The sequence below is a fragment of the Notolabrus celidotus genome, chromosome 5 (genome assembly GCF_009762535.1).
Source record: "Notolabrus celidotus isolate fNotCel1 chromosome 5, fNotCel1.pri, whole genome shotgun sequence".
In the NCBI taxonomy this organism is placed as follows: Eukaryota; Metazoa; Chordata; class Actinopteri; order Labriformes; family Labridae; genus Notolabrus; species Notolabrus celidotus.
Window position 1 is genome coordinate 9,026,429 of NC_048276.1, and position 15,166 is coordinate 9,041,594.

The window sequence follows — 15,166 nt, forward strand, 5'->3', positions numbered from 1 at the left end:
TATTTATTTGTAAATGCACTGGCTACCCCTGCCTATGTGAAAGCCTCAGTTGGGCCACCCAGGTCAAAAAGTTCTGGACACGCCCCTGTTTGAATCAGAATCAGTTAGCAGGTCAGTGTTAATGTTCAGATCATTTTGCTGCCACCTTGTGGAGTTCACAGACATTATGATGAACAAAATATCAATCCCAACATGATCTAGATGCCACAATATCAAACAGCACACCACAGTAAGATTGCAATTTAACATGCATTATGTTTTGTACACTATAGATGAATGAAGGATTCAGTCATGTGATATCTTCAGGTGAGGTTGGGTGTCCTAAAGCGCATCATAAGACTCTATTCCCATTGATTTGAATATATTTTCAGTCTCCATTATTCAAACATTCAACATTTCAGTAGTCCCGAGGCATGATGGGAAGGCATCCAGTGACCCAGTCAGATAAAGACTTTGCCTTTCTGCACTGAGAGATAATCTGGCATCTGCGCTCTAACCTGAAGATTATTCTCCTCTCATCAGGACCGGTGGAGAGAACCGCTGCCAAACCATCTGCCCCTAATCCAGCACGAAGGGAGCCAAATCAGCCATGGACTACTGGGACCTTCAAAATAAAAGCTTGTCATTTTTTTTGTTAATTAAAGGGATAGTTTGGGGGTTTTGAGGTGGGGTTCAATTGGGTACTTGTGTATTACCCTCAGGGGGACAGGGGTTGTTTGGGTCTGTGGGGTTCAGAAAAGTAAAAAAATATAGCAAAACTCAAAATTGAGTGATGCCTGATCTCTGTCATATAGAGCAGTGAAAAAATAGATTGAATGTGCGTCATGGAGAGCCAAAGTATAAGTTAGTGCATGCTGCAAGAGCCCAGAGAGGTCAGACATAAGCTCTTAATGTCATGAGTTGATGTTTAGTTCAGTTTTTCCTTGTGTTGCATGCCTTGGTTTCTCCTGTGTTTATTCGGCATCAGTTATCCTTTGTGTCCCTTGTGTGTTTTTTTATCCATGTCTCTTTTTGTACTCCCTTGTGTTTCTTAGTCTTGTCTTGTGTTCTCTGTTTTGTAGTTCTGAATCCCCTGTGTTTCCTGGTTAGTTACTCCCTGCCCTTGTGTTTCCCTCCTTGTTGATTACCCTCATTAGTTTCACCTGTGTCCTGCGCTCCACACCTGTGTTAATTACTCTGTGTATTCAGTTCCTCTGTTTCCCCTGTCTCTTGTCAGATCATTGTATGTCTACCCTCCTGCGTTTTCCTCGTGTTTCTGTGCTCCAGTTATTCTGTGCAGAGTAAGTTTTGTTTATTAATAAACCAGTTTTATTTTGTATCTGCACCTTGGGTCCTCCTCATTTCTCCCCAAATGTGACAGGGGTTTTTGAGGTGGGGTTGAATTTGGAACTTGTCATTATAAGTGTGTTACCCTCAGGTACAGGGATTGTTTGGATCTGTGGGCTTCAGCAAAGTGAAAAGATGTAAAAAAACCTCAAAATCGAGTGATGCTTGATCTCTGTCATAGGTAAAGAAATGAAAAAAGAGACTGAATGTGCATCATTGAGAGCTAAAGTATCAGTTAGTGCATGCTGTAAAAGCCCAGAGAGGCCACATATCATCTCTTAAAACACGGGTATAGTGAAGAAAATGCTCCTTGTAACGCCGTACAAACAGTCTATAGCAGTTGTGGCCAAACTTTTTTCAAGGAGGGCCACATTGGATGTCAGAATACCTCCGGGCCATTGGCTCCTACTGAGACGCAGGAATCAGAAAAGTCATATATGAAGTATCTATTTATTAATTATTTTACATTTTTTCTCAATAAAACAGTATCTAGGTAGTCCTCAGTTCTCCACAAGCTACGTAAACATTAGCAACTTTATACTCTTCTGGACGAAAATGTTTTTCATTAGGGTCGGGACATGTGGGAAGAATACTGAATCATTATTTTCTTATGGCAGGATCACAATCTGGATTTCATCACACTTCTTTTTCATGTTGTTTTTAAGACTTTTCTGACCAGCAGACAACATTTAAGGAACTAAATAACTCTTGTCCTGCATTCTGAACTATTTTTATGCACCAAATTTTGCCTTTTCTGCACAATTTCATAATTTTGATCGTCTTGTCCTCTTTTGTGTCTTCTGAACTTTTAGTGTTCATCAAGAACATTTTCACATCATGATAAAAACATTAATTTGAAAAACCTGTCAACTTTAAGAGTTCTTGTGTTTCCTCCTAGTTATATTCTTGCAGAATATCCAGAGCTTTGGCTTTAGACAAGTAGTCCATATGAAGCTTTTTGAGACGTTTCTGGGTTGACTTTGGTTTTGTTTGTGCGCTTGAAAGAAACTGCAAATGTACAGATGATTCAGAATGTGATTCATATCTGTGCTATAAATAACACATTTTAAGATGGAAGCTTGGGGCCATAATTACTGGTGACATGCCTGGTCTATAGCCTACCCATAATACCACAATATACAGGTGAGCAGTAGCTTCAGTATTTTTTATTTATTTTGAAAAGCCCTGCCGGAAATCCTTCATATTTCAGCTACCTTGATGTTGATCCATGCGCGCTCTCTCTCCCTCCAGCTGCTGCCGCCCTGGAGGCGCACAGCCAGTGAGTAAAAGTGGACGCCTTGATGCACACAGACTTTCTGTCGTTGCCAGTTGTTTTTTTTTTTCTTGTAAGAGTTGACTTGGATTTAATGTCAAAGGAAAGTTGGATCCACTCGACTGACGCTCATCATGTTTCGTTTCTTTGATGCGATGGAGTGATGCAGAGTGTTGAAGGATCGCAGTGGGAATAAAACTTGGAGTTGCGCGCTTGGCATGGCACGTCAGGTGTTCCGGCGCTCAGATAGAGGCTGTTTCTCTCTGTCATGGTGTCACTATCCGCGGTGAGATCGCCTGGAGCACTATGGAGGAAAGAAAGAGACTTTTCTTCTATCTTCTGATCGCGACGCAGCTCTGCCTGAGCTGTTCACAAGTCCTCAGAATCGGTAAGCGCAACAGCTGTTTACGCACGGTGTTGTCGGCGTTTTCTGAGGTGGATGAAAGAGTCAGAAGCAAGAAAGCTGAGCAGATGAGCTGGCACATTTTCTGTCAGGGATAGAAGCGCACCTGTACAGAGAAATAGTTCAAGTGTCTTCCTCTGGTAGACGTAGTTTATATCCCCTTGAAGTTTTTCCGCTTTTCCTTTTTCCCCCCTCGGTACTTGACTGATGTTCCGTGCCATTTTGTCCCCTGTGAATTATGGTGGGATAACTTCTCCTAGTGGTTCAGTGAGATTGTGTCAGAACAGAGGAAAATATCACCTGCATTGACAAAAAATCACAACTTCAATCCCTCCTAGGTGATTTATTTAAGGGTATAAACGGTGCCATACTGCTGAAGATTTATGTTGCTGGTAGGTCGTTAAAATAGCCTGAGAAGAACTTCCAATCACATAAGATTACACTTTTTGCAAGTTTAATGTCTCCTCTGAGCTGATCACATTTGTCATTCTAAAGCTCCAACAGATGACATCTTGCTGGTAATCATTATTCCATCAAATGTCCTCCAAAATGTCTGGAAAAGTGAAAATGTTCTCTGATAGATTTAGGACTATGATTAGAATTCATCTTTCAGCCCACTTAGCCATCAGAGGGTTTGTTTGAAGCTTAGTATTCATGCAGTATCTTTTAAACCATTTAAATTTTAATTGGATCTCAAGTTACATCACAGATAACTTCACGTGTTTATCGCTCAACGCAGAGCCTCAAATAGCAGAAAATAATAGATTATTGATTCCTCCCTGCGTTCTCCTGTGGCTGAACCAGACACTACTACTGGTGTTTTTAATTCATGAAAGTCCCACGGCTGCTGATCTTTATATGCTGACACCTCTCCATCACTGAGATGGATGTGAGAAAGCCGGAGATGGTGTGTGTGTGTGTGTGTGTGTGTGTGTGTGTGTGTGTGCGCGCGAGCGAGACCATCTTTGGATCTTCTGTAATGGATTGTGTCGTGGAGTTGAGAGAACTACAGCTGCACTTGATTAGACAGGAGGAGGTGAGCACTGCTGTGGGATCGTGTTCATTAAAAGAGCATCTCACTTGAAGCATCTGAATCAGACCAGAGTCACACTGTACTGTGTCAGGGGATTTTTTAAGGACAACAGCTTTTAGAGGGTGGAGGAAAAATCAGTCATGACCGATACAGTGGCCGATATCCTTAAAGTTTGAGCTGGAATGAAAAACTAACCCCTTTTTAAGTGGATTTTGCATCGATGTAATTGAAGTCAGACGTACTCAAAAGTCTGCTTTCATAACCAAATAACATTGTCAAAGTTTATGTAACATTATAAACTGTCATCATATTTGGGTTTGAGTCACTGTCTGTTTGGCTTATCGGCTTCATGTGTTGCACACAGTACTAAGAGAGTGCTAAAGTAAGGAGTGCCAGTGTTCGGATTAAGCAAATTCTAAATCATCCAAAGCACTGTTGTAGCAAGTTTAACATCAGGGTGTACAGTAAAAAATGTATGCAGAGACTGATATAGGGGCGGCTGTGGCTCAGTGGGTAGAGTCAGTCGTCTATCAATCCAAAAGTGGTTGGTTTGATCCCAGCTCCTGCAGTCACATGCCGAAGTGTCCTTGAGCAAAACACTGAACCCTGAATTGCTCCCTCTGTTGTTCAGAGATGTGTGAATGTGAACGAAGGAGATTAGCTAACACTGATGGTCCCTTACTAAATAGCGGCCTCTACCATCATTGAGTGAATGGGTGAATGTGACAAGTAGTGTAAAAGCGCTTTGAGAGGTCTAGACTAGAAAAGCACTATATAGGTACAAGTCCATTTACCATGTATTTGTGAGGGTTCATATCATCTGATAATATCGGCTAATCAATATATCAGTGACTCAGGCTCCACTTCACATACAGTCATACAGGGACTTCCTGGATCAGATGATACAGCAACATGTTATTTACTGAGAAGTCTAATACATTAAAAATCAGTCATGGTGCTGTAGTTTCTAACAACACATACATCTTACACAGTGGTGGACAAAGTACACAGCTTCATTACTTGAGTCAAAGTATAGATCCTCCTGGTTAAATATTACTCCAATACAAGTGAAAGTTGCTCTGTCAAATTATTACTTGAGTTAAAGTATGAAAGTACTTGCTTTTAAAAATACTTAAGTATTCAAAGTACTTCTTAAAAAAATCTCAAAACATTGTATTTTCAAAATACATGAGTGCAGTAAAGACTACATAGGAGTACATTCTGTTACATTCTGTTTATTTAGAAACCATTACTTGAGATCTCTAAAACTATACCATGGAATAAAAACAGAAACCAAGTTACTCCAAACACAGACACCTTAGTTTGAAATGTTCATCTGGAATTAAACAAATGTTACGTAGCTCAACACGCTTTCTCAGGTTGGACAGTGACTGTTTGTATGTTTGGGCAGAGTGGGAAACAGGGAGAACATTTCAAACGATATCATTCTTCATTTCAAAAACCTCTAACATGGGCTGAAGATATTGCCATGGGTGCTCAGGTGGAGAATTATAGCCATCATTACCACCTCTAAATGGACTGCCTGATCTGAGTGAAATTTGCTCTGTGTTTGCTCCTCATTTAACCGTGGAGACGCACGATATACAGGTATGACTAAACCACTGAGGCAAACAGAACTACACAAACACAGTTTACTGTCTTAGGGATCAGATTTCAGAAAAGAGAAGGAAATTCATGAGCTGACTTCAAAGCAAAAGTAGTGAGTAACTAGAGCACTGGTAGAAATGTAGTGGAGTCAAAAGTATGATAATTGTCTTCCGAATGTAGTGGAGTGAAAGTAATAAGTTTCCCCAAAAAAAGAATACTCAAGTAAAGTACAGATGCTCAAAAAATCTACTTAAGTACAATACTTAAGTAAATTTACTCTGTTACTGTCCACCACTGATCTTACAATAATACAGCTAAGTAGAGTATACAAGACTCTATATCAGTGTTTGATAAACATTAAATAACCCCATAATAGTCTTATAAAGAAATTGTGTTTTCAAGTTCTGAGTCTTCATTTCGGGTGAAGAATCTCTTTTCCAGTCTGTGTCCTCTGACAGAATAATTTGCCCTTTTTGAAAAGTCAATTACAAGCTATTCTTTCTCGCTCAATAAAAAATCCTGAATCTATGAATATGCAAATATTATTCATTTCAGAAGTTAAACTGCTTGACAAAGACTGTCCTACTTCACTCAAAACTCCATTCTTCACTGAAGGCTGCGGGTACTTTCCACATTGTACTTTTTGTTAGTTGCATGTAGGACAGTGAATGCTGGTGTGAAAACTGGGCATAGATCTTTCTGCACATATAAAGGTCAGGGAGAAGTGTTAAATAAAACACATTCAGAGTAGAGGAGGGTGAGGGAGAGGGAGGGCTAACAGGGTCTTGAGCCCAGAAGTGGAGCCAGACTTTTTTGACCGGGTGCAAACCTGGGGCACAGATTTTTCTTATGATGGCATGTTAGTAGTCAGTTATTTCTGCAAACCTCAAAGCAAAAAGTATCAGGGTTCCAGTCCAAGTCAGGACCTTCCTGTGTGGAGAGAAAGTGTTTGGCTTTCTCCAGCTGAAGCGTTGACCATGATTCTGAACAAACACATTATTCTGGAAAGTAAATAGACTTTTAAAAGTAAGCACACCAAGGTGGCACTGAAGTGTGGCGGTAAGTTCTGCCATCTCTAAGCAGAAGGGTTCAGGGTTTGAATCCAAGCCAAGGCCTTCACAAGGAGTGAAGAAAATGCCATATACAGTCTATGTCCACAATACCACAACATACAGGTGTGGGCAGTAGCTTCAGTATTTATTTATTTTGAAAAGCCCTGCAGGATTCATTTCAGCTACCTTGATGTTGATCCATGCGCGCTCTCTCTCCCTCCAGCTGCTGCCGCCTTGGAGGCCCTATGGAGTGTTGTGGCTTTCTTTGACTGGAAATTAACTTGAAAGTAAATAAATCCTAAAAAGTAAGCAAGCATAACAACTGGGCATGTTAGTTTGTTGGTTATAACATCGCCACATAATACCTTCCTAGTTAGCACTGACAGGGGGCATGTTAGTGAGGTGGTTATCACTGCTGCTTCCCAGTAAGCGGATTGTAGGTTGGATCAAGGCTTGGGCCTCTCTGTGTAGAGCCAGGCTAAAGCTTTTGAACCACCAGAACAAACAGGACTGTGGATAAACCCTTAAAAAGTAAGAAATTCCAGGTAGCAAACCAGTGTGGTTGTTGCTACCACATAATGAGATGGTTTTTGGTTCAAAGCTGATTCTGCCTGAGCAGAGAGGTGCATGTGTTGGATGTGCAGGGTGAAAGGAGAGGGGTAGGAATACTCTCATGAATTATCAAGGGACATAATTCAACTTCTTTGTGCCCTGCTTCTTGTTAAAATAGTTTTCTAAACCTGTAAAGTCTCAAAATAAAGATGTTTGTCTCAAACTAACAATACAAAGTACCAACAAAATAAAAAGAGTTATGTTGAAATACGAAGAAAACCACGAGCAGCCTTGCAGCCCAACCAGGTAGTTGATTTTAACACATTTTAAATCCTGCCCCTGACAAGGCAAGTATCCAATCATAGTTAAAAATGTAAGGGAGACGACTGACATGGCCATGACATTTCCATGGTTGGCCATGACCACCATAGGCCATCCTCTGAATAGACCCACACCTGCTCAAGCCCCACTCTATCTAACCTACAAATCCCTACACGATCAAACCCCAGATTACTTATTCGAAAGACTTCCCCCTCACCAGCCAAACCGTTCCCTGAGATCGGAAACATTACACCTACTATCATTCCCACACACTCACCTAAAAACCAGAGGTGACAGAGCCTTTCAGGCTGTAGCCCCAAAGCTGTGGAACGACCTGCCCACATCCTGACGCTCTGCAGAATAAACTGATATTTTCAAAAAGCTTTTAAAAAAATTACCTGTTCAGACTGGCTTTTGGATAATTTTGGTTTACCATTGATACAATTTCAATTGCACTGTTTTATTGACCCCTTTTTCTCTTTTTGAAACTGTCTGTATATTTGTATCTGTGTAAAGCACAACCCCCTCCCTGCTTGTAAATTTGGAGAATTATTATTTAATTTTTTTAACAAAAACTGTACATTGCAATCATTTTGAAACTTCAAATAGCTCTTGCTTATAAATAAAATATCACATTATCACATTTTAAAGTTACTTAAGGTTTCATAGAGGAAGGTGAGCATTAGGCTACCTTATATTTTTAATACTGCTGTGATTTCATTGGTTGTTTCGCTTTGTCTCATCTTTGATTGGCTGACGACAAAAACACTTTACTCCAACACCTTTGAGTCTTGTAATAACACAAGTGTGGAGTCTCTGTTTGGTTAAATACACTTAAGTCTGTGTTACCCAGCTGAATATGGACTACTATACTTTAACCGTCCATAAGGAACAAGGGAGATTATGTTGGACTGCCTGTAAGTTAGCATTGCGTGCAAAGCGTCAAGTCAACAGCACACACATTGAAAATATTCAGTGTGTTTGTTGAGTTAATACATATAATTTATGTTTTTAAGCCTTAAATATGTCTTAATGCTGACATTTGTAGGCTGGTATAAGTAAGTTGCATTGTTTACAACCCTGACAATGTTTGCTATTGCTGAAGTATGAGTAATAATCACCTACATATAGCCAATATTTTCATTATATAATACTTTAATGGATGTTGTTTCTAAATCCAATCAGATCTTATCTATTTCCTTTTAATTAGCATTTCCCACTCAAAAGACACTAATAACATCTTCATTGAGTTAGGCTATATTTTTTTAATTGGTGCTCATCAAACACTTTTACAGTCAGTCATTTGTAGTTCAGTTGCCTATGTTGTAGTTGTAAACAGGTCACTGTTTGATGTCTTTGTTAGCACTGTTGGTTTTATCTTATAAAGGCCACAGTCACACATGCATGGAGCTTCTGATCTGGAGTTCAGATCTTAGTCACACATTAATATTCAGGACCAATTAGTTCAGGTTTGATGGCTCAGTTCAGACCCCCTTTAGATGACAACAGCCTTACAACTAACACAAGATTTATATACACTGTCCGTGAAGTTTGGCTCCTCTCTGTTAGATCAAGCTGCTGAAGTAAAGTTGGAGCTGTGACTTATAAACACGATACCTGCTCATATTTATTCATTAGTTCCTTTCTCTACAACATCTGGCCATTAGGAAAAAGAATGAATCTCTTGGCAGCCAAATTGCCAGAGTTTTGGAAAGTTGGCCTCACTTCTGTTGGAGATATATACCCAGATAAACTGTGGAATTGGCTGCCTCTGTAACATGATCATTCATCATGCTGGCACGAACCCAGGATTCCTTGTTGTGAGGAAGGAGAGGGAGCTGTACTTTGTCATGGAGTTGCATAGATCACATTGGTACTCATTTGTGTATATCGACCGTGTTGTCTCAGTCCTTTTTTGTGATTTGCAGGCTGAGTTTTGGGTGTTGAGTTAAACATCACCATTCTTTTAACTAATTTATTGCACTTGTGTCTTTCAGCTTTTGAAAAACAAAATAACTCAACCTGAAAGGAGGCTTTGATTGCTGTTTTTGCTGGAATGACTGCAATTGCAGCACAGGTATTGAAAAAAATTGTGCAAAAACGGCACACTAGAGGTAATAATTCCTTCTTTTGTAGTCACTTAAGTCGCACTACAAAAAGGGTTCAAATTCTGATTCATAATCAGGTGTCATTTTGTCCAAACACTGAGAGCTCATTATCTTGTAATGTTTCATCGAAAAAAGCCCTCAGATTTCAAGACCCAGAGCTTCATAGTTTTCAAACGCTGTAAAAGATCCATGTTGTCATTCACTCTCACTTGTTCAAGAGCACGTTGATAGCCTCTTGACGTACAATGTGCCTCTCAGATCATTGTTCTCTTGGAGCCCTAGCTACAGTCATTTTCAGTCATTTCAGCCCGTCCCCGTCTCTCTGTTTTCTCTCCTCCTGAAATCCCTGATTGCATTTTTGCCTCGTTTCCCTTGATTTGTTGTCTGCGAAACAAAATGCTTCCCCTGTGTTTTCACACTCAGGGTGTGTGTGTGTGAAATGTCTGTCACTCAGTCTGACACCTGAGACCACCACCACCACCACCACCACCACACACACACACACACACACACACCTCTCCCAGATGCATTTCCTCCAGCCTGCAGCTCTATCGCCTCTCCAAAGTGGTTTTCACACAGACACAGATGGCAGTGGTTTCTATAGCTGTCAGCAAAAAGGCCAACTCTCTTACTTGTTCAACTCTGTGATCTTTCATTGCTGTTCCGAAGATCCACATTTGTTCTGTCTCGGGCGCTGAGTGGTCATTTGATGTGAAACTGCCTTCTGCTGCAAAGTAGGGCTAAAAAGAGAGATGACTCAACTCGAGTGTGCTTTTTGGTGACCATCATCTGGAGGTCAGAGAGACAGACATGAAAATAAAAGATTTTTTTTTTTTTACCTTTTCTCCCAAAAGTCCCTCGTTGAAAATAAGTAAGAATCAGTGGGATGTGTTGGTGCATTTAAAGGTAAAGGTACTTCATAAATCCTCCGTTCTTTTTCCGTGTTCATGCTACACACACATAGTTTGATGTATACATACAATCATGCACAAACATGCTATTGACATGCACTAATGGAGAGATGTCAGAGTGATGAGACTGCCAACTAGTGCCACACCCGAGTAGTTAGGAGTTCAATGCCTTGCTCAAGGGCACATCAACAGTGCCCAGGCAAATGAACCAGCACCTCTCCAGCCACCAGTCCTTTTGACAAACTTTGTCCATACTGAGACTTGAACCAGCAACCCTTCCCAGCCAAGACCCTATGGACTGAGCTACTGCCTCCCCATTTATTAGGCCTAAAAACTAAGGAGTGGCATTTCAAGCCAGAACACTATTAGATAATCATTGGCTTCTATTCAATGATTATTCGAATAACCCCCCCCATGCACACACACCTGTCCCGTAACAACCCGCTTGTGTGACAGTCGTGTTAACCAGCAGCAGGACGAGCAGGACCTTTCTGTCAGTGTTTCTGTGACGTGGCCTGTATGTTTATATAGGCATCCTTCTGCTGTGGACGTTCCGGACTCCAGCTGATACAGACGTGCTGGACTCCAGCGGCAACAGCTACTACTACTGGTCTCATCACTATCACCGTTCCCTCTGTCTCTTGTTCTCCTCTATCCCTCTTTCCAGACCCAACTCGGTCGAGGCAGATGGCTGTCCAACATGAGTCTGGTCTTGCTCTAGGTTTCTGCCTGTTAAAAGGAAGTTTTCCCTGGACACTGTAACTAGCTAAATATTGCGAGGTGCAATGCTCATGGTGGATTAAGGTGGGTTAAGACTGAGTCTTACCCTGTCTTGGTGTTGGGTCTCTGTTCATAATTTGACATAGTGGTCTAGACCTGCTATGTTTGTAAAAGTGTCTTGAGATAACGTTTGTTGTGATTTGGAGCTATACATATAAAGATTGATTGATTGATTTTACAGCCATGCTCAGTCTCTGGAAACGTGTGTAGTAGTGTGAGATTCAGAAATGGAGAAAACCACTGCAACTGTTGCTGATGTTGTCGTCTTTTGCTATTTAATGCAGTTAGCGTTCTTCTTCTTCTGTTACTTAATGCGGTTATCAAACAGCTTTAAGACGCTCTATAGCCACCATCTAGCGGGAATACCGTATTACAACCAGGCAACGGTGAAGACAATGAAAAATTATACTTTTAAAATGGGAAAATATTCAAAGTAACTCTTCAATTCGTACTAAGTGAATAAATATTTGAATTTCCGAAAATCATTGCCCATCCCTACTAAAACCCCTGCATAATGAGGCTCTTAATCACACCATTTTCAATGTAAATCTAGTGTTTCACAGTAGTTGGACTTGCTGATAGATTTTAATGATGGAAAAAAAGCAATATCAAGTAACACCACATATCAAAGTCTGCTCTTTTTTTTTTACCCATACACACCCATCCTCCATCCAGATTGTGGCAGGGTATTAAAAATGGCACTGTAATCTCTATGCAAATGGCAGGTTAGCACATGTTATCTGCAAGTCAAAAATCTTTTGTCTGAGAATGAGAAATACAGATTGTTCCAGTTGTTCACTCCAGCCGAGGACACAACTGTGACATCCCGGGTTTGTGTCTAAACTGTGATACTTGTTGTTCTCCTCTCCACGTCTCTCTCGTATATCTCATGCTGATGAAAAAACTTGTTAAATTACACGACTTTTACAGGAAAATCAATAACAAGTACTGGCAGTTGAAAGAACAGTGAGTCTTTGTTTACTCTCTTCCACAATTTGTCCGTAATGAGCTGCTCTGTGTTTAAAGCAGTGTGTCTCGAGTGTGCTCATATTTTATGCAGATCAAATCTACCTGCGAAGCCCTGCATGCATGTTAAAAAAGCATTTATGGAGTCCCGTGGTTCCTCTGAAACTTTCAGCACTCATTTATGCTGCCTTGTAAGCCAGATGGATGTGTGTTCCTGAGGCAAATTATTCCTCATTATATTTGAGAGCTGAATGAATGCTTTTAGTGCTCTGAGCTACATTAATTCATTTGCAAAGAAAAAAAAACACCTTGTTATAAAAAAAAAAAAAAAAGCAATATTTTTATGACTGCAGCAGACGCAACTCACTGTGGAGTTCAGGCTCTGCAAAAGGGGTTGACACATGACTAACGTGAGACATAATTATTTGTAATTAACAGAGAAATGATGGATGGTGTGAGGTTGTGCACACAGACACAAACACTCGAACACACAAACGGCTTCCTCTCCCCAGTGGGGTGTCGAAGAGATTGATCAATTCTGCGTGACAGGTTGGCACAAAGCTCCGTCGTTCTTGAGCTTTCTGTTTTATGTTTTCCTCCCACCGCAGCAGGCAGCTAAATCTCTCGCCAGTCTATTGTACTGAACCATATCTACATTTTTATTCTTCCAATTACAGCCATGTACCTGGTAATTACTATAATTGCAGGCAGAAATGACATTTTTAAGTTAACGTCCTAATGGGTCTGGACGATGATTACTAATTGGCTTTGGTTGCGTTTTAAGAATTTATATGTGACAGGACCTCTTCTGAGTTCCTGTGTCTGTGTTTTTGAACATTTGCTCAGTCAGTTGTCGTGTTTGACCATGTAAGTGCAAGATAATCTGCAGAGTTTCATTAAGTATGCATAGAAAACAAATCAGAGCTTTAAAGATAAGTCATTTTGTGGAGTTTAAGTGTACCAGCATGCAGCTGATGGCGACTGCAGACTCACACAGCCAGACATTAAATCAGGTTGGTAATTTACAAGTGCAGTTTACAAGACTCGTCCTGCGACTGCCTGAACCCGACTAATCTTGACAAACACATGGAGCCCCTAAGGCCTGAGTAAATATACTTCACTCAGTCTGTGGTTGTTTCTTAATGTAAACCATGTCCTGCTGTGTCCCCCCCTGCCTATCTTATAAAAGTTTCTTTTTCATCAGAGAGCTATATTTTACCAGACGGAAATTAAATGTCTACCTGTTGAGACAACCCAAATAACCGCGGATGTCTCTCAGACTCCTCTGAACTTTAATCACTGCCCATTTGTGCAAATGTGAAATGCTGTTTATGAAAGGAAATGTTACAGTGGAAAAACTCTAGATGACTTCAAATAGTTCGACTAAGAGCATGGTTTTATAACAACCAGAATAGATCCAGTAGAAGCATTCTCAGACTTGGGTAAAAAATTCAAACCCTTTGTTCTGTGTTGAACTTCCTCCTTGGGATTTGACTTAAGTTTACTTGTGGCATTATACATGACATATTTAACAGGGTTTGTCTCTCTGGCCTTTTTTTTGGTATTTCATCTGTAGATAAAGTGTCAAATTGGTTTGCTGGCTAACACTAGCAGAGCTAGCACCACCAGCCTTTGGCGTTCCGTGCAGGTTGATAAACACATGCTTGTGCTGGTTACACATTGCTCCGGTCAAGTGGTGATATGCCTGTTTAATTGCACAGCTCAGTGTTAGTTTGGTCAACACAGTAATGATGATAAATGTTCATTGAAATTTTTTCCATGACCAAGACCAGATGATGACTCACCAAAAAAATAAATAATTGATGGTAAAAAATGTGAGAAACGTGTTTTGTTTTGTTAATGAGACCGCACAGGACTAAAATGTGGTGGAAAATAGGTGGACTGTTTGAAATTAGATATCTATAATGTTTTCCCAGACTATGCATCAAATGTGCCGTTGACCAAGCAGTTTAAGTGCACCTCATATACAGATGCTATAGTCCTTGTTGCAGCGATTGCAGGTTCGACTCCCAGCCTCAACCATTTCCTGCACGTCTTCTCCCACACTCCACTCCCCCCATTCCCTGTCTCTCTTCAGCTGTCCCATCAAATAAAATGGGATTAATAAAATGAAAATGCCCAAAATATAACTTAACAAAAACAAATTACAAGCAATTCATTAATACAACGGGCTGAATTGATTTAGTGCCACAGTGGTACTTTTCACACTTATCTGCAACAGGTGCGTGAATAGGCTGCAGATCATCACTGCCGTCATGCATCTTTTTTCATTATCATTGATAATTTTCATCCTGATGCAGGTCAGTGAAAGCTTTGGCCAGCTACCAGGGTGACATCAGTTTGATATTTGCAGTTTATTGTTGTTTTTTTGGCCATTGTTTACTTTAATTTCTCTCCATTCATCCTAGATTGGCGTTATACTGGAGAGCTTATCTACTGAGCCGTTTGACAGCTTTAATCTTGACAGATTTTGACAGAGCAGTCGAGTCTTTCCATCCTGCCTGTCACTGCAGGTAAAGTCAGGGACAGGGACTGTTACAGTGCAGTTCAGCCCTCTACATTATGAGCCGCATACACGTGTTCACTGCACTTTCATTCTAAGCCTCGGAAAATAAATACGGCTATAACGGCCAAGGGAAGAATGTTTTGTGTCTCGACTTGAAGGTAGGAACATTCACTGTATTACCACATATATCTGTGTGTGAGGCACTTTTCTTACCTTTAGTAGATCAGCAGGGACAGCTCAGCAGCATTGAGCTGCAGGGAGAGTGTAGACTAAACGACCCAACTAGGGTGAGGAATATCACCATTA

The 15,166-nt window shown here is 40.6% G+C and overlaps 1 protein-coding gene across 2 annotated transcripts in view; it reads left to right on the top strand.

Annotated features, from left to right (window-relative positions):
* Positions 1–1,155: 1,155 nt before the first annotated feature.
* grik1a (glutamate receptor, ionotropic, kainate 1a) overlaps positions 1,156–15,166 on the top strand; it is a 54,937-nt gene continuing 40,926 nt past the window's right edge. For both annotated transcript variants that reach the window (XM_034683845.1, XM_034683846.1), the window contains exon 1: positions 1,156–1,280. The gene's annotated coding sequence lies outside the window, so the exon portion shown is untranslated. The remainder of the gene's footprint in view (positions 1,281–15,166) is intronic.